The 24,846-nt window shown below is 45.4% G+C and overlaps 1 pseudogene; it reads left to right on the top strand.

The window, feature by feature from the left end:
- Positions 1–1,829: 1,829 nt before the first annotated feature.
- LOC126252247 (WD repeat domain phosphoinositide-interacting protein 4-like) lies at positions 1,830–24,476 on the top strand (annotated as a pseudogene).
- The last annotated feature ends 370 nt before the right edge of the window (positions 24,477–24,846 follow it).

A 24,846-nucleotide genomic window follows, 5' to 3' on the forward strand; every position in this document is an offset into this window, starting at 1 on the left:
AATATACAGATTTAATAACATTGGGGAGAGGCTACAACCCTGTCTCACTCCTTTCCCAACCACTGCTTCCCTTTCATGCCCCTTGACTCTTATAACTGCCATCTGGTTTCTGTACAAATGCTAGAAACGTAGGTTTGCCTTTTCTTAATCTTTCTTCTAAGATAAGTCGTAAGGTTAGTATTGCCTCACGTGTTCCAACATTTCTACGGAATCCAAACTGATCTTCCCCGAGGTCCGCTTCTACCAGTTTTTCCATTCGTCTGTAAAGAATTCGCTTTAGTATTTTGCAGCTGTGACTTATTAAACTGATAGTTCGGTAATTTTCACATCTGTCAACACCTGCTTTCTTTGGGATTGGAATTATTATATTCTTCTTGTAGTCTGGGTATTTCGCCTGTCTCATACATCTTGCTCACCAGATAGTTGATGTTTTGTCATGACTGGCTCTCCCAAGGCCATCTGTAGTTCTAATGGAATGTTGTCTACTCCCGGGGCAGTTTGCACTGCCATTCCATTACATTACTGACAGATAATGCCACTGGCCCGGAGAGTGGACAGTTGCGTGAGAGGTTAATCTGTAGTGGAAAAGTGCAGTTGTGTAAGATGCGATGGGTGAGCAGCCAGTCGCAGCAGAGGAGGAAGCAGAGGCGTGGACTGTTTCTACAGGAGGTAAAAACACTGGCGGTTGAAGCAGTGTGGGTAACGTGGGTAGCGTGGCCGAGCTGTCTGATTGCGCTACGGTTGATACATGTGGCCTATGCACACGATGGTATCCCATTAACACTCGTTGCGTTGAGTGCCTCAGTTCGGGCATGTGGCGTGAGGCTATCCGTTGCCTTGGGAGTGTAAGCAGCAGTATCAGAGTTTACGGTGAAACGGGCGCGTGGCGTATTTTGGACGGGAGTTCCATTTCGGCTGCCTGGTGCCGATCTTTTCTTTTATTTGACAACTACACGCAGAGTTGTGTGTAGATGATAAAGAAATGGAGACGAGGGAGACAGGTACAAAGGCGGTTGTCTGTGTTTTGCGAGCGGAGCGTCCTGGTTCTGTACCTCACTGCTGTTTGCTGACGGCGCAGTTCTCGGAATAATGGACCACTTGCCACATTGTACAAAGGGAAGCAGACCAGAAATGTCTTCTGGGGCATCTACATCCTCGTCAGTTTCTTCACAGTTCGAATGTTCTGACTACAGGTATGCTAAACATTTATATAAAGTGTCGTAAGTGACAGCACAGTCTTACGTAATTCTGTTGAATTACGTAATGCTCTAAAGGAGTTTGGTGAGACACATTGGCTGGCATATATGAATACCTTGAAAAAAAATGGCAACTAAAAGGATTTATCGAAAGTTCAATGAATGGAAAGGGATGAGTGCAGCTGCGTTAAAATGCCATGCATGTAAGGTTCTTTCCCACCACGACTCTAATGACACTCACCACTAGTTTCCTGTGCTTTCGCTTTCTCTCCCTCTCCCCCTCTCCCCCCCCCCCCCCCCCCCAATACACTGGGAAGCCCTGAAGGCAACGAGCTGGCCGCAGTGCAGGAACCGGATTTGTCACCGTCTACAGATGTTACTTTGTCCACTGACCGGGAGTTGGACATCATGCAAGATAATGAAAGAATTATCAGCAGTGCAGACAGAGCAAACTAAACACAGCAAGTGGTGGCCAAACAAGAAAAAGAAGATTTTCAGGGACTTCAGATTCAGTTGAACCATCAACAAGTCAACAAAAGAAGAGTGAAAAAATTACCAGCAATGGAAACAGAGCAAAGTAAGTGAAGAAAGTGACAGCCAAACAAGAACATAGAACTGTTTGAAGGACTCCAGATGCAGCTGAGGCATCAACAAGCCAACAATGGATTGTCAATGGATCTCTCATTCTGGTGGTGTACAGCTTCTACAGGAGCCTCCGAGCTCAGCTCCAAGCAACTGTTCATCAGTGAGGAGGCACCCAAGAAGAAGGAAAATGAACAGGAACACGAGAAAGCAAAACCCAAAACAGGTCTGGACGCTGTCGTCTTCACTAGGCCAGTGCTTCACCTTGGCGGCAAGGACAACTACTCCTCACTAAGTGAGGCCTAGATTTTGCGACACGATGAATGTCCCAGCTTGTTTGTTCTGATACTTCCAAACTTAATAATTTGCAGGGAAAAAATTACATAATATTAAGTACATTGAATTCGCTTGTTAACTGCAGGAGGGGGAAAAAATACTGGAATTAAGATCACTACTAGCTACTTCAAACGAAACCAAAGAAATTACAGAGGTGTCTGCATTGTTTTTAGGGAATTATCTGACTGCATTGGTGGCATGTTAACCTGGATATCATTGCTGTTTAAACCTGTTGTTTAGAAGATATCTGTCAATTCACTGTATGCTTTATAACTGTATGGTATTAAAATTTAACAATAACAGTATCAGGAAATACGAGGGTCAGTCAAAAAGTAATGCCTCCTATTTTTTTTTCTACGTTTAATTGTCAGGAAATTTAAATGCAATTACATAGGTTGAAAACCACAACATTGAGGATCATTTTGTCATTTTTCAATGTAATCTCCGCCCATCTCTACAGTTTTGGTCCATCTTTGAACAAGGGCATGTATCCCAGCACGGTAAAAATCACAGCTCTGCTTCCTAAGCCATTGACGCACGGATGTTTTGACGGCCTCCTCATCTTCAAAATGAATCCCACGATGAGCTTCTTTTAGTGGCCCGAGCAGATGGAAGTCTGATGGTGCCAGGTCAGGGCTGTATGGGGGATGAGGCAAAACGTCCCATCCAATTTTGACAATCTCGTCAGAGGTGTGACGACTGGTGTGTGGTCTTGCATTGTCATGCAAAAGAAGAACATCTGCCATTGATTTTGTTGGGCGAACTCGCTGAAGACGTGCTTTAAGTTTTTTGAGTGTTGTGACGTATTGAACAGAATTTATTGTGCATCCCTGCTCCAAAAAATCAACCAGAATCACACCCTCTGTATCCCAGAAAACTGTTGCCATAACTTTCCCTGCCGATCGCACAGTTTTGAATTTTTTCTTCCTCGGCGAGCTTGTGTGACGCCACTCCATTGACTGCCTCTTTGATTCGGGTTCAAAAAAATGCACCCATGTTTCGTCCCCGGTCACAATTTTTTTCAGAAACTCATCTCCCTCCAAACGGAAGCGCTGCAAGTGTTGGGAGGCTATTGTTTTCCTTGCCTCTTTATTCTGATCGGTTAACATTCTTGGAACCCACCGTGCACAAACTTTTGAGTACCCCAATTGTTTAATAATCGTGATCACACTGCCTTTACTAAGAGAAATAATGCGACACACTTCATCTGCAGTCACCCGACGGTCACCACGAATGATGTCATCAACTTGCTGAATGTTGTGTGGAGTCACTGCACTCACCGGCCTGCCGCTCCGCTTTTCGTCAGTCAACGGTGTTTGCCCTTCAGCTTCCTTACAACGACGAACCCATCGTCTAACAGTGCTGACATCCACTGTCACAACACCATACACCTTCTTCAGTCTTTCATGAATGCGTATGGGCGTTTCACCTTCTGCATTCAAGAATTCAATCACACAACGCTGTCTCAAACGAACATCGATGTCGGCCATCTTACAAACTTCTGCTGTGCTGCCACCTGTTGACACAGAAAGTTACTACTGCAGTGGATTGCAGAAGAAGGTTTGAGGAATGGCGCCAAATTCAAATTTTTCACTTAACTTAATTTCTTTAAGTAGAAAAAAAATGGGAGGCATTACTTTTTGACCGACCCTCGTACATTGACTTCCAAAAATCAGTTAAAATAAGAGACTTTATGAGTAACATATAGGTGTGTATGAGTTTTCTAAACATTCCGTTTCAGTGCAAGACCTGTCTCACAGGAAGTAACTACTAATTCCTACACACCAATTTTGTGAGTAAAAATGACTTGTGTATTTTTTCACTAACTTGGTAAGAGTTCTTATAGAATGTTTTGGGTTTTAAAATTACTTACACTTCAACATTCACTCCGCACTCTTAGGCATAAAATAGTATACAGGACTGCCGGGGGCTAGATATGTGTTGGTTGTTCATTTTTACACGAGTCAGTCGTTCCTACCGAATTATATTACTAAAATCCTGGGAAATACTGCAATGTGGAAAATAGTGGAGAGTACTATTTTGGAAAATTTAATCCTAGAAACTTTCACAGCAGAATGTTTCACTGTATATTGGGATTCATCATTAGTAAGTGTTTAAAACAATATTATTTAAGTATGACTTACCTTTATTGCTTTGACAATGGGCACTTTCTCCACCGAGAAAAAGTTTGAGGTGTCCTACTCATATTTAGGAGTCGTCTCCAGATAAACTAATTTTTTCTTATACACCTGTTATGTTTTCTATTTTTAAAAGTGTTTTGTTAACTATTGCTCCCAGTAATAAACATGAAGTTAATGTAGTGAACTTTCTCACAAGAAATTCCAGTATTCAAATATAGTTTGTTACATTGGTCTCTGCTAAAGAATTTCATTAATATTTCATAACTGATAAACCAAAGTCTGGTTGATAGTATTACCGCAGAGCTTTGCACAGATTGTACTACAGCTTTTAATTTTTTTTTTCTTTTTTTGTGGGACAATCTTAACTGAAGAATGTTGGTGCACTTGCAATTATTTTAATTTTTAGAAATCTGACTCTCAAATTAATAAGTACATGTATTACATACATAATTTATACAAAGAATAAATGCCAAGTATTATTTTAATATTGTATTGTTACAAGCTTACATTTTCTTCGCAAATTGTATGTAATTTGTTGTGATGTATCTCTTAATACATTATTTTTTGCTCAAAAAAAAAACGGTCTAAGGCGCTGGTTTAAGGCTCCAGTCTCTTCGGAGGCGTGGGTTCGAATCCCACCGCTGCCAAATGTATTATGATTTTTGTTTCGAAGACAGAGGCACTCATTACCCGCAAAGGAAACGGCGCAGCATGGCGCGAGCGTCTCTTTCGTGAATTATTGTAGAACGTTGTGTGGTGCAACCACGGGATTCATTGGTGCAGTTTGGTCTCATTATCTCTTGCGTTCGTCCCCACGAAATATTACACTTCTCGGCTCGTCAGTCAGTGGGTGGGTGGATGGGTGGGTGGGTGGCTGGCTGGCTGGCTGCTTTCCATATGGGGGCGCTCGCCTCGTTATCTGCTGTGGTCTGGCGGCTGGGATGCCTGACTCGCGCGCGGGGGGCCAGGGGTGCGCATTTTAGATGCTCCTCTTATGACAGACATATATGTGAAGTATGATACACGACTACAACTGACAGCCAGAGAGATGCGAAATCTGTCCACTTCTTTTCGAGGCACATACCTATAGCCAGCAGGCTTGGAGCACAGCTAGATATTGCCAGGGAGGTGGTTCAGCGAACAAGTCTGGTTAGTGTCTCAAGAGTGCAGGCACGTTCATTTGTCCGTATACGTATGATGGAGACCGCGTCTGACACTGCTGTGGCGGGACACAGTGGGCTGAGCGTTGCTGCGTATGGCCACTTGCAGTCCCTAGAGCCGCTATCGTGGGTGCCTCCGTGGCCGTGATCTCTAGTGGTTAGGACATTGCGTTGCGGCCGCAGTAACCCATGTTCGAATTCTGGTCACGGCAATTTTGAAAGTTTTGCCTTGTTGCCGCTGTAATGACGATATCGCACCTGTGTTCAAAATCACAATGTTCTCTTCAGTTTTCACTCATGTGCGACAGGCCACAGTTTGCACTGCCATTCTATTATTAACATGTAATGCCGCCGGCCCAGAGAGTAGATAGTTTCGTGAGAGGTTATTCTGTAGTCGAAAAGGGCAGTTGTTTAAGATGCGATGGGTGAGCAGCCAGTCGCAGCAGAGGAGGAAGCTGAGGCGTGGACTGTTTCTACAGGAGGTAAAAACACTGGTGGTTGAAGCAGTGTGGGTAGCTTGGCCGAGAGGTTATTCCTGCTTCAGACGTCGACGTGTATACTTCCGCTCCGCTGCGCGTTTGCAAGCTCGTAAGTGCGATTGTTTATATTGTGTTTTGTGCCGTCCTTGAGTGTCATGTCTTTGTATCTTGTTATATTGCTTTGTGGTTTTTTATGAGCCGTTTCGACCGCTTTCTCGCCATGATGGCGTCTAGAGTACCTCCGCGAAAATGTACCCTGTGTTCCGAGTTTGATAAATCTACCAGAAATGTGCAACCGAGCTCGATAGAGATTCACGACTGGAACGTCGATTTTATCGGCATCACTTCCTATCAAGTGCACACCGCATACTACGATACTGAACTATACTGTTTTTTCATAAAGTTGTATAACCAGGTCGTGCTGGACAAAATTTTGCTGAAACATAGAGAAAAAGCTGAGTTCCGTCACCGCGACGCGTCGGTAAGTACAGTTATTTCGAATGAAGATATTGAATACGTCAATGTGCCTGTCTTATCTGCCCCCTGAGTTCGAAAACTTATTAGAGAGGTTCTGAGTTGTTACGGAGATGTTAAGTATGTCCGTAACGAACGGTGGTCAAGCCAGGACAGATTACAGTGTTTTAGCGGCGTCCGGTCGGTGCAAATGCATATCCAACAGAATATCGCCCCGTATCTCAGTGTTTGTGGGTACCGAGCACATGTGACTTCACTGGTCAGACGGCAACTTGTTTTATCTGTAATGAAAGTGGTCACGTTCGCACGAATTGTCCTCAGCGTGTTTTCGTCTTAAAAAATACCTTGTAGCAGCGCAGGAAATTGACCTTAGCTGATCTCGTGAAGGAGCCAGAAGTAACAGCTGTATGAGGACCACCTACAGCTGATGTTTTGCCGCAGGGTGATACGTTGCCGGGTGTAGATTTTCCTTCGTAAAATGCTAACCCTGAATCGCATAAGCCGACCACCTTAATGGACGTGCACCCTTTTACCCCACAAACGACGGCCGACGTACCAGGGGAGTAGTACTGATAGTACTGATCACGACATTGCTTCGGGACAGGGCGTTCGTCAAGATTCATTGCCGAACGTGCCTGAAACCGAAGTCTCAAAACCGACTGCAGCAGCAGTTACTGTAGAAGCAGTAGGTGACACGTCAGATGTGATGGCAGCCGCTGACGTCACGCAGAACAACATGCAGGTGGCCCTCGAATCCCAAGTCTCCAGCTGTCTTGATGTCGGCCCCGAGTGAGGAATCCAACGAGCCGACCCACGACACGACCAGCATCTTGATGTGTTTATGCCGAGCTTGTCGCCGGCCGAAGTGGCCGTGCGGTTAAAGGCGCTGCAGTTTGGAAGCGCAAGACCGCTAAGGTCGCAGGTTCGAATCCTGCTTCGGGCGTGGATGTTTGTGATGTCCTTAGGTTAGTTAGGTTTAACTAGTTCTAAGTTCCAGGGGACTAATGACCTCAGCTGTTGAGTCCAATAGTGCTCAGAGCCATTTGAACCATTTGAACCGAGCGTGTCTAGTGAAGACGCGGTGTCGATGGCAACGGCGGGAGTGCCTCCAAATAATAACAAGGAAGGCAATGCTCGTAAACATACTGAAGCGTGCTCAGTTTTCAACCCACAAAGAACAAGGAGAGGGGCGTGGTTCTTTTTTTTTTGTTTTAGGGCGCAAAACTGCTATGGTCATTAGCGCCCGGTCCGTGACTTAGGAGACAGTAAAAACCGAAAATGGAAACCAGCAGCAATGGGAACGAAACTCAAAAAATTGGAGAAACGAAAAGCAGAAGGAAGGCTTAAAAATCCACTACAGAAAGGGGTTGGTTGTCCCCAAAAAAAGCTTCAAATGACTGACGTCATCTCACTGGCACTAATAAACTCGAGAACGCGATCGGCCGAGCGCGTGTCATCTGCTATATTGGACGATATATCAGGAGACAGCTGTAGACGGGCGCGTAACGGAGTAAAATAGGGGCACTCAATTAAAAGGTGTCTTACCGTCCACAGCTGAGAGCAGTGGGGACAGAGTGTGGGAGGATCGCCGCTTAAAAGATGTCTATGGCTAAAAAGACAGTGCCCTATCCGGAGTCTAGTTAAAATTACCTCCTCCTGAGGACGCGTTCGGGAGGAAGAGGTCCAAGCACAAGGAAGAGGTCCAAGCACAAGGAAGAGGTCCAAGCACAAGGAAGAGGTCCAAGCACAAGGAAGAGGTCCAAGCACAAGGAAGAGGTCCAAGCACAAGGAAGAGGTCCAAGCACAAGGAAGAGGTCCAAGCACAAGGAAGAGGTCCAAGCACAAGGAAGAGGTCCAAGCACAAGGAAGAGGTCCAAGCACAAGGAAGAGGTCCAAGCACAAGGAAGAGGTCCAAGCACAAGGAAGAGGTCCAAGCACAAGGAAGAGGTCCAAGCACAAGGAAGAGGTCCAAGCACAAGGAAGAGGTCCAAGCACAAGGAAGAGGTCCAAGCACAAGGAAGAGGTCCAAGCACAAGGAAGAGCTTTCACGTCCCGCAATTTATTATGCGGAAGTGTCGACCAATGTGCGTGCCATAAAAGAACAACACGACATAAAACGCTACGTAGATCGGCGAAGGGAATCGATTGAATAGCTGGGCGAAGAAGAGAGACTGCAGCCTTGGCCGCTATATCGGCCGCCTCATTTCCACTGATACCAACGTGTCCTGGGAGCCAGAGGAACGCCACCGAGACGCCCCCCAGGTGGACCAAGCGCAGACTGTCCTAATTCCGGTGGACCAGAGGGTGGACAGGGTAGAGAGCTTGGAGACTGAGGAGAGAGCTGAGAGAATCTGAACAGATAACATACTGCATCCGCTGATGGCGGCGGATGTAGTGGACAGCCTGGAGAACAGCGTATAGCTCCACAGTATAAACCGAACACTGGTCGGGAACCCGAAATCGATTTGGGGTGTCGCGAACAATATAGGCACTCCCTACACCTAACGATGTTTTCGAGCCATCAGTGTAAACAAATGTGGCTTCCGTCATTTGTGCACATAGAGCAGCAAATGCCCGACGATAAACAAGTGAAGGGGTACCATCCTTGGGAAATTGACAAAGGTCACGGAGCAGGCAGATCCGGGGACGGAGTCAAGGCGGTGTTGTACCCCAAGTTGTCCACTACATCCCCCATGTTTTAGGAAAGCAAAGGGAAAGAGAATGGAGCAGTTGACGGAAGCGACTCCCGGTGGTAGTAGGGAGGAAGGGCGGCCTGCATACCCTACATCCAAGGAGGCGTGGAAAAAAATTGTCATGGGCTGGATTAGCAGGCATGGAAGACAGATGGCTAGCGTAACGACTCAGAAGGACTGCTCGCCGATTGGACAGCGGAGGTTCAGCAGTCTCAGCATAAAGGCTTTCCACAGGGCTGGTGTAAAGTTCCAGACACTAAACGTAATCCACGGTGGTGGATAGAGTCGAGACGCCGAAGAATAGACGGCCGAGCAGAGGAGTAGACTATGCTTCCATAGTCCAATTTCGAGCGCACTAAGGCGCGATAGAGGCGGAGAAGGACCACTCGGTCCGCTCCCCAGGAGGTACCATTCAGGACACGGAGGGTGTTGAGGGATCGCAGACACCGAGCCGAAAGATAGGAAACGTGGGAGGACCAGTTTTCTGTCAAACATAAGACCAAAGAATTTAGCGACGTCCGAAAACGGAAGGTTGACAGGACCTAGATGTGAGGAGGGCGGAAGAAACTCCTTACGTCGCCAAAAATTAACACAAACGGTCTTACTGGAAGAAAAACGGAAACCGGTTTCGATGCTCCAAGAGTGGAGGCGATCGAGACATCCTTGAAGACGTCGTTCAAGAAGGCTGGTCCGTTGAGAGCTGTAGTAGATCGCAAAATCGTCCACAAAGAGGGAGCCCGAGACATCAGGAAGGAGTCAATCCATAATTGGATTTATGGCAATGGCAAACAGTACAACACTTAGCACGGAGCCCTGGGGTACCCCGTTTTCTTGGGAGAAAGTACGGGACAGAGTAGTGTTCACCCGCACGCTAAATGTGCGCTCTGCCATAAATTCGCGAAGAAAAAGGGGCAGCCGACCTCGAAAGCCCCAAGAGAACAGTGTGCGGAGGATGCCTGTCCTCCAACCGGTATCGTATGCTCTCTCCAGATGAAAAAATATTGCTACTGTTTGGCGTTTCCGGAGAAAATTGTTCATGATATAAGTGGAAAGCGAAACAAGATGGTCAACTGCAGAGCGATGCTTTCGGAATCCGCATTGGGCAGGTGTTAAAAGACTGCGTGATTCCAGCCACCAAGCTAAACGGTAATTCACCATACGCTCCAAAACCTTACATACACTACTCGTGAGAGAAATGGGGCGATAGCTAGAGGGGAGATGTTTGTCCTTTCCAGGTTTCGGAACAGGAACGACGATAGCTTCCGGCCATCGTCTGGGAAAAGTATTGTCGGTCCAAATTCGATTATAAAGGCGAAGGAGGTAACGCAGACTGTGGGTTGATAAATGCAGCAACATTTGGATGCGGATACCATCCGGTCCTCGGGCGGAGAAGCGAGAAGAAGAGAGTGCATGTTGGAGTTCCCGCATGGAGAAAACAGTATTACAGCTTTCGCGATTTTGAGAGAAGAAAGCAAGAAGTTGCACTTCCGCTGCACGTTTCTTCGGGAGAAACGCTGGCGGGTAATTTGAAGAGCTCGAAATCTCAGCAAAGTGCTGACCCATTGAGTTTGAAATTGCGACGGGGTCCACTATGTATCATGCGCGACAGTGAGCCCAGAGACCGGGGAGAAACTAGGCGCGCCTGAGAACCGTCGAAGCCGACTCCAAACTTCCGAGGAGGGAGTGAAGGTGTTAAATGAGCTAATAAAGAATTTCCAGCTTGGCTTCTTGCTATCGCGGATGACACGACGGCATCGCGCACGGAACTGCTTATAGCGGATACAGTTGGCCAAAGTAGGATGGTGGCGGAAAACGCGAAGAGCACGTCGCCGCTCACGTATTGCGTCACAGCATGCCTCGTTCCACCAAGGAACTAGGGGGCGCCGGGGCAATTCGGAGATGCGTGGTATTGAATGTTCCGCAGCTGCAAGAATAACGTCGGTAATATGTGTGACCTCATCGTCGACGCTGGGAAAGGGACGGTCATCGAATGTCGCTAGAGACGAAAAAAGTGTCTAATCAGCTTGGGCAAACTTCCAGCGTCGCGGGCGCATATATGGCAGTTGGGGCTGCAGTCTAAGGACACATGGGAAGCAAATAGGGGGGGGGGGGGAGGTGGAAGCTGACCAAGAAGATGAAGGAGATCAGCTCGTGCCATTGGTGTGGACGATGGAATGTATACAGTACAAAGAGAGAACGTGTATCCGGAAAGGGAAAGACGGACGGCGACAGCTTGGAAGGAAGTGCTTATGTGGATTGGGTGATAATGGAGAGTATCATGGAAAAGAATCGTGAGTCCTCCATGGGCTGGAGTGCCTTCAACAGAGGGCAGATCATATTGCACGGACTGAAAAGGAGGGAGAACAAAGCGGTCATGGGGACGCAGCTTTGTTTCCTGAAGACAGAAGATTACCGGTGAGTAGGAACGTAAGAGGATCGACAATTCATCCCGATTGGCTCGAATACCGCGGATATTCCAGTGGATAATGGACATAGGGTGAACAGAAAATGGAGGATTTTGACCAAGGGTGCTGTCAACTCAACGACTGCTCAGAGCTTGCGACCGACAGCATGGAATGGCATTCAGCCGAAGGCAGAAGATCCTGATCCGTATGTTGTTCAGGAGCAGCTCCTGCCACCAGCGATCGTCCAGTTGATCGGCCGCCAGCAGTGCGCCTCGGCGACACAGAAAACGGCCGAGGGCGATTTCCGCCAGGTGGTGCTGTAGATTGGACACGCCTTGGCGGAGGAGGAGAGGAACTGGGTTTCTTTGTAGCCTTCTTGGAATTATCATGTTTAGATGAAGGAGGAAACGATGGTTTGGAAGTTGCGGTACGTAAAAACTCTTCACGAGTATGCTCTTTTTTCTAAGTCTTGGTGTCTGACTTTTGGGCTCGAGATTTAGCAGAACCCGACGAAGGGTGAGCCATAGAGTGGGCAGGCGAAAGTGGTGAGGTTGAACGGGCGATCTTTGCGCTGGCCCATCTGACGACCGTGGCACTAAGGGAGAGGTCGCAAGTCTTCGTGGCCGCCGCCTTTGTTGGCCAAGGAGAAGCAAGGACAGTGCTGTATTTTCCTGTCAGGCACGGTGGGCTGTCGACTGGTGAATAATTTTCGAGCAGCGAAGGTCGACACCTTTCCCTTCACTGTAATTTCCTGGATGAGCTTTTCGTCCATAAAAACGGGGCAATCTCGAGAGGAAGCAGCGTGGTCACCCATACAGTTGATGCAGCGAGGGGATGGAGGTGGACAAGCACCCTCATGGACATCCTTGCCACACGTAACATTTGGCCGGATTGGAACAGGACTGGCTGGTGTGATTGAACCGCTGACACCGATATCAACGCGTAGGGTTTGGGACGTAAGGGCGAACGGAAATTATCTCATAGCCTGCTTTGATTTTCGATGGGAGTTGAACTTTGTCAAATGTCAAGAAGACCGTGCGGGTTGGAATATTGTTCGTGTCAACCCTTTTCACAACTATGAACAGCCGTTACGCCCTGGTCAGACAGGTAGTGCTGAATTTCTTCGTCAGACAATCCATCGAGGGGGCGTGTATAAACGACTCCACGCGAGGAATTTAAAGTACGGTGCGGTGTCACCCGGACAGGGAAAGTGTGTAGTAGTGAGGTACGCAGCAATTTTTGTGCCTGGAGGGCACTGACTGTTTCTAACAACACGGTGCCATTCCGTAATCTGGAACAAGACTTTACAGGACCTGCAATTGCGTCGACACCTTTCTGAATAATGAAAGAGTTGACCGTGGAGAAGTCGTGACCTTCGTCAGACCGAGAAACAACAAGGAACTGTGGCAACGATGGAAGAACTGACTGTGGTTGAGACTCAGTGAACTTACACTTGTGAGCAGACATAGTGGAAGGTGAGGAAACCATTGCGGAAGAATCCCCATGATTACCGGCGTCTCCGATGGCGCGCTCCTCCCTTGTGGGGGCCCTCACTGAGGGCCCTCCCTCCTTAGGTGATTGTTCACACCTCAGGTCACACCTCCCGACAAACGGACGGAGGGACCAATCGGCACTTTCGGAAGGTATCAGCTCGGGTAATCACCCCTCCCTGGGCCTGGCCGTTACCAGGGGGTACGTACGTGTCCTACCTGTCTACCCGGGGTGGGTAATTACGCGTTACCCCGTCACCGGCTACGCATGGAAGTGCGTGGGCCGGCCTTCAGACACGCACAGGGAGGAAAAAGGAGAAAGGGAAAGGAAAGAAGAGGGGTCTCAAACGCCGCAGCGGAGAAAATGGCAAAGAGAAGAGGGAAGGAAAAGAGAAGGACAGAGGTAGGACGAAGACATGCAAGTGTAGAAAGCAAGGAATTTGTAACAGTTTCGAGCGTCCGTCTCCGGACGTAGGCACAAACCATAGTCCCAGAGGGGGAGAAAGGGAAGGAAAGAGCCAGAGGTGAGGGGGGTGGCGAAGATTGGGGACGGGGAGGGATGCGGAAAGGGAAGGTATGCAGCCCGGAAAGGAAGGAGGGCCACATTAGCTCGGGGTCCCGTGCTCGCTACGCACGTATCCACGAAAGAGTTGTGGACCCCCTGGGGGGAATTACTGAAGTGTCCCACGAGAAAATCCTCAAACTTTATAGTGCAAAACCCCACTGTAACGTTGAATCTGACCCTGTTAAGAATCCGCTACCTGACTGAGCCAGCCTAGTCAAACTCATGAAATACTACTGGTAAGTGCCGACATATTCTTGCAAACTTTCGGTGAAAACAGCATTAATGATTTGCCGAATACGTCGATAAATGTTTCTATATAGTTTTTTCATTTTATTATTTCCAGGAGCAATTATTACTTTCCTTAGAAGTAGATTTCGTATTTGCCATATTTTCGCATGGAAGCTACATGTGCCAGGCATACACAAACTACAAACATTAACAGTATTATGTCAAGCGAAGATTGCCGCTCTAAAGGATTTCCTTTATGGATCAGGAACTAACATTGATTTGCTGCAAGAAGTCGCAATGTTTGACTTTAAAGTTGCAGGCTATGTAGAAGTACTCGATATCTCACTAGAAACAAATAGGGGGGGGGGGGGCAGATATTTTAGTCCGTGAAGGGATCCCTGTAACCTGCAACTCACTAGACTCGGGCAGAGCAATAGAAATTAAAGTTTTCAACGTTACTCTTCTTATTCTGTATGCCCCGTCAGGGACCTCCAACGGACTGTAAAGGGCAAAGTTTTTTGAAGAAGAAATAATTTGTATGTTACGGAAAAACCCACTACAACTTTTAACTGGAGGTGATTTTAACTGTGTCCTAAATAAGAAAGATCAGACTCCCCATTTTAATTGCTGCAACGAATTGAAGCGGTTAGTCACCAATTTAAAACTCTGTGATGCTTGGGAAATATCCCACTGTTGTTGAATTCACGTACGTAGCTCCACAGTCTTGTAGCAGGAATGACAGGATTTAAGTGTCAGGAGGTATGGAAAGATCCTTAATTGAAGTCGAGACCATTCCTGTATATTTTCCGACCATTGTGGTATGCTGGCTTCAATCAATTTAACGGCACAACCAACTCGTCCTTTCAAAAGTCAGTGGAACCTGAACGTATCTTTGCTGCAGGACAATGAGTTAGCAGACATTGTGAAAGAAACGTGGGACATGTGCTTGCGCTCAGCAGATCGCCACGTGACTGACGGACTGGTGGTGCAACAAAGCCAAACCCAAAATGAGGAGCAATTTAATTCAATACAATCTTCAACGCTCCAGATAACTCAAGAACACCATAGAATTTTATTATGCCATGTTGTGGAACTTGTATTAACAGGCGAACACTTCCGGCATTCGTCTGGAAGACATTAAAAAAACAAAAAAAACAAAAAAGGCCAAACTACTTCCGCATTAAACAACAGGTGGAACGACTAAACAAAGTCAAAGGCCAAGACATTATCAGAGGACGAAACTGCTTCCTTGTATCACTCATTGAGACACGCAAAACGTAGGAGACGAACCTTCATTGATGAGCTCCAAACTCCGACCGGTCTGACCATTACATCTCAGAACGAGATCGTCAACAAGGTTTATGGTTATTACCACGATCTATATTCTGACAGGCGGTTATGCGAAAAATCTTTCAAACACTTTCTCGGCGGCAAAGCCCCACAGTTGTCAGAAGAAGAAAATGAACTTCTTACTGATTTTACTGAAGAGGATAACCACGAAACCCTCCGCAATTCTCCTTTAAAAAAGTCGCCGGGGCCGGATGGATTGTCCGTTGAGTTGTATATACAATACTGGTCACTCATTGGAGCAATGTTTACTCAAATGGCAAACGACATGATCCAAGGCAAACCTCTGCCTGCTCTATGATAGAATGTACTATCTTTCTAATTCCGAAGACTTCATCGAAGCGAAATCTACACAACTTTCGCCCTATATCATTGCTTAACCTGCTACGGTCGCTGGTTCGAATCCTGCCTCGGGCATGGATGTGTGTGATGTCCTTAGGTTAGTTAGGTTTAAGTAGTTCTAAGTTCTAGGGGACTGATGACCACAGATGTGAAGTCCCATAGTGCTCAGAGCCATTTGAACCATTTGAACCATTGCTTAACTCCGACTATAAAATATTAGCTGAACTGTTTATCAACAGACTTTCGCTTTTGGCCAAAAACATAGTCAACATCAGTCTTGTGTTCCTGGGAGAACTGTTTTCAAAAGAATAGCGGAATACAGGGATTTAATTGCCTTAGCCTCCGTGACGAACAACAAATGTGTCCTCTGTTTTATCGATTTTCACAAAGCTTTTCTCGGATGGATCACAGATTCCTTCTTGCAACTATGAGGAAAATAGGCTTTGACGAATGAGCCCTCAGTGTGGTTACGAACGTCGTTACGGGCATCAGCGTAAGTGTGGCTGTCAACTGCTAGCGAACTACGCAGATCCAGATACGACGTGGCGTTGCTCAAGGAAGCCCGCTTTCCATGCTTTTATTTGTGTTTTCCTTAGAGCCGCTACTCCGCACACTTCACGCCAATCTAACAGGAATAGCATTAGCAGGTCACAAGACAGTCATCAATGCCTACGCTGATGTAGGTGTTGTCATACGGAACACTGATGACATTTCCAAATTAGAACTGCTCATTGAAAAGTACAGGAGTGTGTCGGGAGCTAAAACCAGTGACAGTAAGAGCAGACTGAGAGCTGGATTGCCTCTAGATGCACACAGTGACTTGCCCCCTCTCATATTTACATCTTACTCTGAGTAATTCGATTTGAGGAAGTATGGCTGACAAGGGAATCTCCCCATCGCACCCCCCTCAGATTTAGTTATAAGTTGGCACAGTGGATAGGCCTTCAAAAACTGAACACAGATCAATCAAGGAAACAGGAAGAAGTTGTGTGGAACTATAAAAAAATAAGCAAAATATACAAACTGAGTAGTCCATGCACAACATAGGCAAGATCAAGGGTAATTAGTAAGAAGCAGCGCCGTGGTCCCGTGGTTAGCGTGCACAGTTGTTGAACGAGAGGTTCTTGGTTCAATTCTTCCCTCGAGTAAAAATTTTACTTTATTTTCGCAAAGTTTTGATCTGTCCGTTCGTTCATTGACGTCTTCGTTCACTGTAATGAATTTAGTGGGTGTTTTGCGACCGCACCGCAAAACCGTGCGATTAGTAGACAAAAGGACGTGCCTCTCCAATGGGAACCGGAAACATTTGATCGCAAGGTCATAGGTCAACCGATTCCTCCACAGGAAAACACGTCTGATATATTCTATAAGACACTGGTCACAGCATGTGCGTCACATGACAGGAATATGTTGTCGACCCACCGAACTTGTACACTTGGCGAATGGGTAAGAAGATTCTTCTACCTTGCCCAATTTAGGTTTTCTTGTGGATGTGATAATCACTCCCAAAAAAAGTGATGAAAACATAAGAGTTTGTCGCATAAACTGACAATAAAAAATTCAACTTCTCACTCGAGGGAAGACTGGAACCGAGGACCTCTCGTTCCACAGCTGCTCACGCTAACCACGGGACCACGGCGCTCCTGCGCTCATATTCTACTTGATATTGCATATCTTTCACATGGACTACTCAGTTTGCATATTTTGCTTATTTTTTCATAGTTCCACACAACTTCTTCCTGTTTTCTCGATTGATCTGTGTTCAGTTTTTGAAGGCCTATCCACTGTGCCAACTTAAAACTAAATCTGAGGGGGGTGCGATGGGGAGGTTCCCTTGTGAGTATTGTCATTACAAGGCTAGTCTTGAAAACTCAGAAGATACGAATATTTTCCTCGCTAATTGCACGTGGTATGAAGTTGCTATTACTTCACACGCGGACTTCCCACGCAGCGTCTCTCGTCACCTGGGTAGTCCGGTGACAGGCGGGTACCGCTGATCTTTAAAGGGTTATGCCGACGGGTGTGAGGGAGTCTAGTGGATGCTTTCCAAACGCCGACATTGTCATAAGAGCGGGGCGCGACACACCCACAGGGGCCTGAAGGAGCTGCTGGGGCTAGAGATTCCGTTACTTCGCAGAAACTTAGTGAAAACACTTTCTGGCGGGCTTCCAGCAAGGCGTGGGAATGACTTGTGTTCCCAGGCAGTCTTGGCGGGCAAATTCCCGCGTTTTCTGCAAAATCATAACTGTGCTTAGCTTGCTCAGGGGATAGCTCCCAGACGTAGCAAAAACGGCACAGAAATTGGCGCCAAGTATCTCCATTGGTGGAATAGTACTGCTTCAGCAATGGAGTGGAATTTTCCGCCGGTTTTTCGAGTTTCTGATTGACACGTTTTAACCACGGCCACTGTCGTCGGAGTGGGAATGTTCTGTGTTCGGCTTGAACGGGTGCTCTTGAGAGAGTCGGCTCTCATCTTTCGGTCGGAGTAGGTTACAAGACTGAGCTCTCGCTGCTCTGGACAGCCTGCCTTCCGTTGGCTGTCTAATATACTTTCATTTACTTGTAACTGTTTGACGAAGTTGCTGAAGTTTCAACTTCAGCGTAACTTTCCGAGTACAGTTGGCAATTGAGCGTTCTGCGTACAAGCGGCCTATGTTTTCTGTCTTGAGCAGTTTTGGCTAAAGTTAGTTGGCTGTATCGGAATTACTGTGTGACTTTGCTTGTTAAAATCAATCACTGTAACCTCAGTGATTGTGTAGCGAGACTTCTTCGTCTCCCTCGGAGGCGCATTTCTGTTGCTAGGAAGTCTTTAGTGTCGAACAACCAGACCAGGATAATTTGTTTCGAGCTATACTCGCGACATCATCATCACCACGATGGGATGTCGAAGAAACCAGCCATCGCCTCCGGTACACCAGATAGTGTCCTTGCAGTTGACAGCTTGGTAATGTATGTCCGCAGCACTGGCAGATTAGGGAATTTTGCTATGTGATAATCAGAGCTCAGCAGAGCACGCCTGTTCGTCTTTTCTAATGTGGTTCTGTCTTGGGTGTTCATTGAGTTCTCACTACTGCAGCAGCAATTAATGTTGGGTTGGCTGGGTGTTTCTCTTAAGATTTGAGTTACAAGGAATTGGCTCCACATACCACTATCATGAATGTCACAAGCTAGTTCATGGACAACATGACCTTCACAGCTTTTATTTGAGTATCCAATTTGACGTACTGTAAATGTTTGATGTGTGTTGTTTATTATTTTGAGTTTAGTCATAATAAATCAAACTGTTATTTTGGACAGAACTTTCATTCTGTTGATCGGTAGAACAACCCTTTCATTTCTCACTACATTAATGAAACTTCCCTGTATCAAATTAATTTCTATCAAATTAAATTACTGCAGGTGCCAAACTCTTCTACTCCACTTGCAGGGTCAACTACAGTCAGTTCGCGTTTTTCTTAATCCATGTGCAACAGCAAACGTCGGAGTTAGAAAGGGGGGGGGGGGAGGTGGCTTAGAGCATCATTTCCATATGAAGATTCTAGAAGAATTTAGTGTTAAATACACTGCTAGCCCCGGCACCTCACAACTTCTAAACCTGCGAGGTTTTCAACACATTTCCGTCACCTGGACAACACCAATCACTCAGTGCAAATGACTTGGGACGACTGACTACGTGTCCAATAAAAATAGCGGCCATTAATTGGAAAACTACATCGGGACACATTCAAGGAGCCACCAGAGGAAACCTGCACCGAAGTTTAAATCAATGACTGCTTTCCATCAAAGGCTTATTATTCGGCTGAACTGTTCGCATTCCCCAACATGATCGCTGGAAAGATGTCAACCGTCACTACCTACCTATGAAGAGGTGAAGAGTTCGGAGTGGACGAGAGAGCAGCTACCCTAAATCCCAGAAATGGAGGACTGGGATTAACTGACATCAAGAACAAGGCCTCTGCTCTTTTACTCATTAGGACCACTAGTCTTATCAACGACAATGCTACAGACATTACTACGATGTCATTTGAAATTCTTAGACCTGGAAGACCCCACGTGCCAGTCGACGTGCAAAAAATCAATAGCCGTCATTTACGAACATACTTCATCGACCCGAGTGATATCAACAGCGAAATAAGTAATTCGCGGCAGTTAACAGCCCGAGCCATTCTGTGTTCAGAAAGAAAAACGAGGGGAAGAATTAAATATAGGGAAAACATCAGAATTTCGACGGGGTAACTATATGGAAGAATATTAACCTGGGTAGTCTATCATCCGATGCAAAAACAGCTTGGTACAAATCAGTCAACAATATAGTTAGCACCAACGAGCTCTGACAATCGGTATTAGCGAAACTAACCATCTCAGATGTAATCTCCTTGACACGACAGTACACAGAGTCACGTGTGCTGGGCATATGCAGAACTGGAAATGGTTAAGAGACCAATTGGCTTTCCTGAAAATATCATCCATAGACAATTTTCAGGGCCTGATACTTCTCAGGCCACAGATACAGCATTTCCCTGCAACTAAATTCAGTTCATTGGTTAATGGAAAATACGTTAGCTATATTATTAATGACTTAGAGACCGACAACATAATTCATTTACAAATGTATATGAAAAATGAATAATAAAGTCTCCAGGCCATAAAGAGACATGGCAACATGCTCAAAATTAAACGACTGGGCGTCGGCTAAGCATCAAGAGTAAACAGACGCCTGTTATTCATGTTGAAAGGTCTGTTGGATTCCTTTCATGTTAATTTCTTAAATCTGTTGTCATTTACGGCATAAATTCCTCTTCTAAATTTACTGTGGTGTTTGACTATCTGGGAGGAGACTGAGTAGTGAAACGTGTTACTTTTACACAAACAAGAACGATCTGTCACACTACTACACTTTAAAACTCAGTTTATATGTAATTCATGTCACACAGTCTCATACGGAACCTACATCCGCTTTCTTTTATATACTGTATATGATAAGATACTGTCATCCCCCTTCCCTTCTGTGTGAGAGGATGAATGAGCAAATGTATTTCTAGTTGCATGCTGGATGGTAGCAGACAAGCCTGTCTGCTAGAGAACAGTAGGACCAACGTCGGAACAGGTAGCTACGCTTTCTAAAAGCAGAGAGGTTTTTATGCTTAGTATGGTCCTGTCCGTACTTGCCATGTTGGTATAGGAAGCTGCCTCTGGTCACTTCCGTTTGTATATGTGAGGCACCCCTCAGGTAGGAGACCAGGTCAGTCTGTCCGCGGCGAGCGTCTGAAGTGGTAAGATCTCCGGCTAAGCGCGTGTCTGCTAAGTCCGTAGGACAATGGATTTCTTAAGTTCGGCCCAACTGAAAATTTAATCACCTTTATTTCAGGTTTAGCTCTAAAATATCTAATGTTATCTTAAATTGCAACGCAGTGTAATTCGCGTGTGAAGTTCAGAATATATTCCGGTAGTTGCTTTGTCACTACTTTGTGAGTAAAGTGGAACCACGTGTTGATCAGTAACTCTGACACGACAGTACACAGAGTCACGTGTGCTGGGCATATGCAGAACTGGAAATGGTTAAGAGACCAATTGGCTTTCCTGAAAAGATCATCTTAAATGCGAATGCTTGTGTGATTATAACGTCTCGTCTTGACAATATTTTTCAATATAGCAACTTTTGTTTATGTTCAACCCACGTGGGGTGTACTTTGCGAGACCAGTACCACGTGCTTATGCAATTGTTTGACCCATCAGGTTAATAGTACGACGATAGTAACCAGTTCGAGGTTTTTATTTAGTAAATTGCGTTTCGATGTAATTTATTTTAATTATCAAAATTATTGTGGAGTTACACTCTTTGTGTAAACCAAGTTGACCACGTGAAGCATGTGGTGAAAGCATCAAAGTAGCCCTCAGCTATTCTTTTTGGGAAGATTTCACAGAGAGTATGAATTTAGTATACCTGTGTGTGGTTATTACATGACGGACAGGATTGCGCTACGAACGTAACTTCTTTGGGTGAAAATTGAATCGGTTGGTTGTGGTTAATTTCCTCTTGCATATGTTTCAACGTTTCTTTGTGTGTTATTTTATGAATGCAGTGTTGTATGTAGTCTCCCAATCTTGGCTCCCTATTTGATGTGTTCCGTAAGATTACAAACTCTCGTTTTTACAGTCCTAAATAAGGCATCAGCTTAGTTATGACTCAAGTTTAATATACTGAAATTTTAATGATCAATGTTAAAATAAATTTCCAAATATAAACTGATTTATTTCTTTTCATTTAAGTTCTTATATATATATATATATATATATATATATATATATATATATATATATATATATATATATCATCGGTTGTCGCATGACGATTAAAAGATTATAAATAATGTTAGTCTGGTTGGGAATTTGGTAGGCTAGACTGGATACCTGGTGAAACAGTTGCTCAGTAACGCAAGGTTAACTTCCCCAAACAGCTCACAGCTTTTAACCTGCTTTTATTGTCTCTCAGCACCGCTTTCATAGCGAATTAAAGTAACAAAATTACAATGTAACAAGAAAGGAATAAGCAAAGAAGCTAGATGAATCAGTTCATCTTTCAATTTTAACCACATATTAATGCAGCAACAAGTTAAGGAAGTATTGAAATTTATTTTTCACATTTATTAAGGGATGAAATTTATTTATTTTGTGATTATACTCAAAAAGCGTTTCAATTACGCTTGTTCTAATTATGAAGCCTAGCCAAGATAGGCAATAAATAACAAAAAAGAACAATTAAGTAACAAATAAATAACACTGGGCAACAGGTAGGGGGGGGGGGGAGGGCGGCATTGAGGCCAGGCCTCAGAATTATTGACCCCTGCCATCTTTGCCGACACTTCCCTGACACTGAAAGCATAAAAAACGCGGTGTAAGGCGCCGATTTCAGGTACCAGTCTCTTCGGAGGCGTGGGTTCCAATCCCACCTCTGCCAAATATATAATGTTTTATGTTTCGAAGACAGTAGCACACATTACCCGCAAATGAAACAGTGGAACAAGGCAGGAGTGTCTCTTTCGCGAAATGTTGTTCAACAGCGTGTGGTGCAACGACAGGATTCACTGGCGCAGTTTGATCTCACACTTACACTTGTCGGGTCGTCAGTCACTGGGTGGGTGGCTGCTTGCTACGTTCCATGTAGGGGCGCTTGCCACGTTATCCGCAGTGGTAGAATGGCTGGGATGCCTGGCTCTCACGCTGGAGGCTCGGGTTCCATTCCCGGTACCGGAAGTACGCATTTTTGTTGCTCCTGTTATGCGACTTGTCTCGACTGACGCTTGCATAAAACTACGATAAGCATCATCCACGGCTGCAACTGACAGCGAGATAGATGCGACATCTGTCCACTTCTTATCGAGGCACATACCAGTAGTCAACAGGCTTTGAGCACAGCTAGATTTTGCCTGGGAGAGTGGTTCAGCCAACAAGTCTGGTTAGTGTCCTAACAGCGCAGGCACGTTCATTTGTCCGTATACGTATGATGGAGACCGCGTCTGACACTGCTGTGGCGGGACACACTGGGCTGAGCGTTGCTACGTATCGCCACTTGCAATCCCGAGAGCCGCTATCGTGGGTGCCTCCGTGGCCGTGATCGTTTAGAGAGTGTGTGTGTGTGTGTGTGTGTGTGTGTGTGTTTGTGTGTGTGTGTGTGTGTGTGTCGTTCATTGCGTGTCATCATGGCAAAGTAGTAGTAGTAGTTTAAACAGCAATCACTTCCTATTGATGTTATTCTTCTGGTTGAACAAATGCTTTGTTTTGTTAATATACCCGACTTGTTGATGTCTTTCACTGAAAGTTTCGGATAAAATATCTTGGCTGTGAAATTTCATTAATAGTGTTTACTGCGTGGTGTTCCTGCCATTGTTCTGCACATGGTAACAATTTGTTGTCCTTTCGCAAAGCGTTTTTGCCATAGCACTACGATAAAGCTCGAACGTGGAGAACTTGAGCCTTCATTTGTGTTTAGAAACTAATATTTTCTGATGTGTTGGCAGCTGGAGTAGGAGTCATAAGTTTGTGATTAAATCAAGATCAAGGATGTTTCCACTGTTTTATGGAAACATGATTGCGTCTTTACAATGTAGAGCCATTAGTAGAAAAAAACCACTTAGATTTTTATCTTGTCGGGAGTGTGTGTTCCTGTGAAATGTTACATCGGACAAACCTGTTAGCTATTGTCGCTTGGGATCCACGACTGAACTTTGCCGAGAACACCGTTCTTGTTTATGACGATGCTTCCAACAAGTTCATTATGGAACTCACACTTCCTGCGAGGGTACTTGCTGTTCATTTGCGGAGAGACAGCATGTCAGTTGCTACTTGTAATCAAATGCATGGATTCACCTTCCCGCAACCTGGTCGCCTCATACTCACTCTGTAATCCAATGACAATTAACGTGGAATATGAGGGATGGGTCCTATGGCTACCAGTGAACAACATCTACTCATCTTCCCAGGACACAAACTTCGCACTGTCTAACAGGTGGATCTATCAAGTACCGAAGCAGGGACCTCAAGTGCACCTGTTACAGTCAGTGCACACCGTCGTGCATTAGCATGCTTGGCACGTAATCAGCAAGACCTATTAACTGCCACGGCATCAGAGAAAGGCACACTCATTCGCAGGTGGGACACTGTTCGTCGAACTCTCGCAGTGGAACTGCGGCGTGGTTCTGATCCAGCAACCCTGTATTGTATCAACTTTAGTCGTGATTCTGAATTTGTGTTGTTCGAGAGGCAAAGGAACGATCCACGTATTTATCTTTACGGACTCCCAACTCAAGTTGCGCTCAACTTTCTCCAAAATGGGCTTCCTTGGTAACTAAGTAGAATCGCAGCGGGCACTTGCCAAGTTCACAATATCCACTTAATGTGCTTGTATCTGTGGCTTCGGATCACGTACACCTGTTGTTGCTGTGTCCTTGGATGGCACATTCCATAAATATGTCTTCAGTTCTGATAGTAATTCCAATTGTGAAGCATTTGATGTTCTGCTTGATTTATGTGAAGAGTGAAGAGGACGACACTTGCTGACAGCAGCCAGTGGTTCACAAAAAACAGGAAAACAGTAACTTCTGTTCACAGTACACAGCAGACTGTGTGTATTGAATTGCTTGAACTCCCTCCACGAGTATATTTACAGCTCTATCTTACATAACTCATTTGGAAGTGAAATGTCCTTTTGTGCTTGATATTTGTGGCTATTTGCTTTTGTACAAATATACTACAAATGTATACTTAATGCGTTTATTGCTTTCTAGTAATGGAAAATAATTGTTTATTTTGTGCTGAGATGTGCTTTCGGAGAAGCATTATTTCATCTGTATGCAATCTCGAAAAGTTGCTATGCAGAAGTCGTGTTTTATTGTAAATGCATCCAAGGGC

This window comes from Schistocerca nitens, chromosome 4, assembly GCF_023898315.1.
Source record: "Schistocerca nitens isolate TAMUIC-IGC-003100 chromosome 4, iqSchNite1.1, whole genome shotgun sequence".
Taxonomy (NCBI): Eukaryota; Metazoa; Arthropoda; class Insecta; order Orthoptera; family Acrididae; genus Schistocerca; species Schistocerca nitens.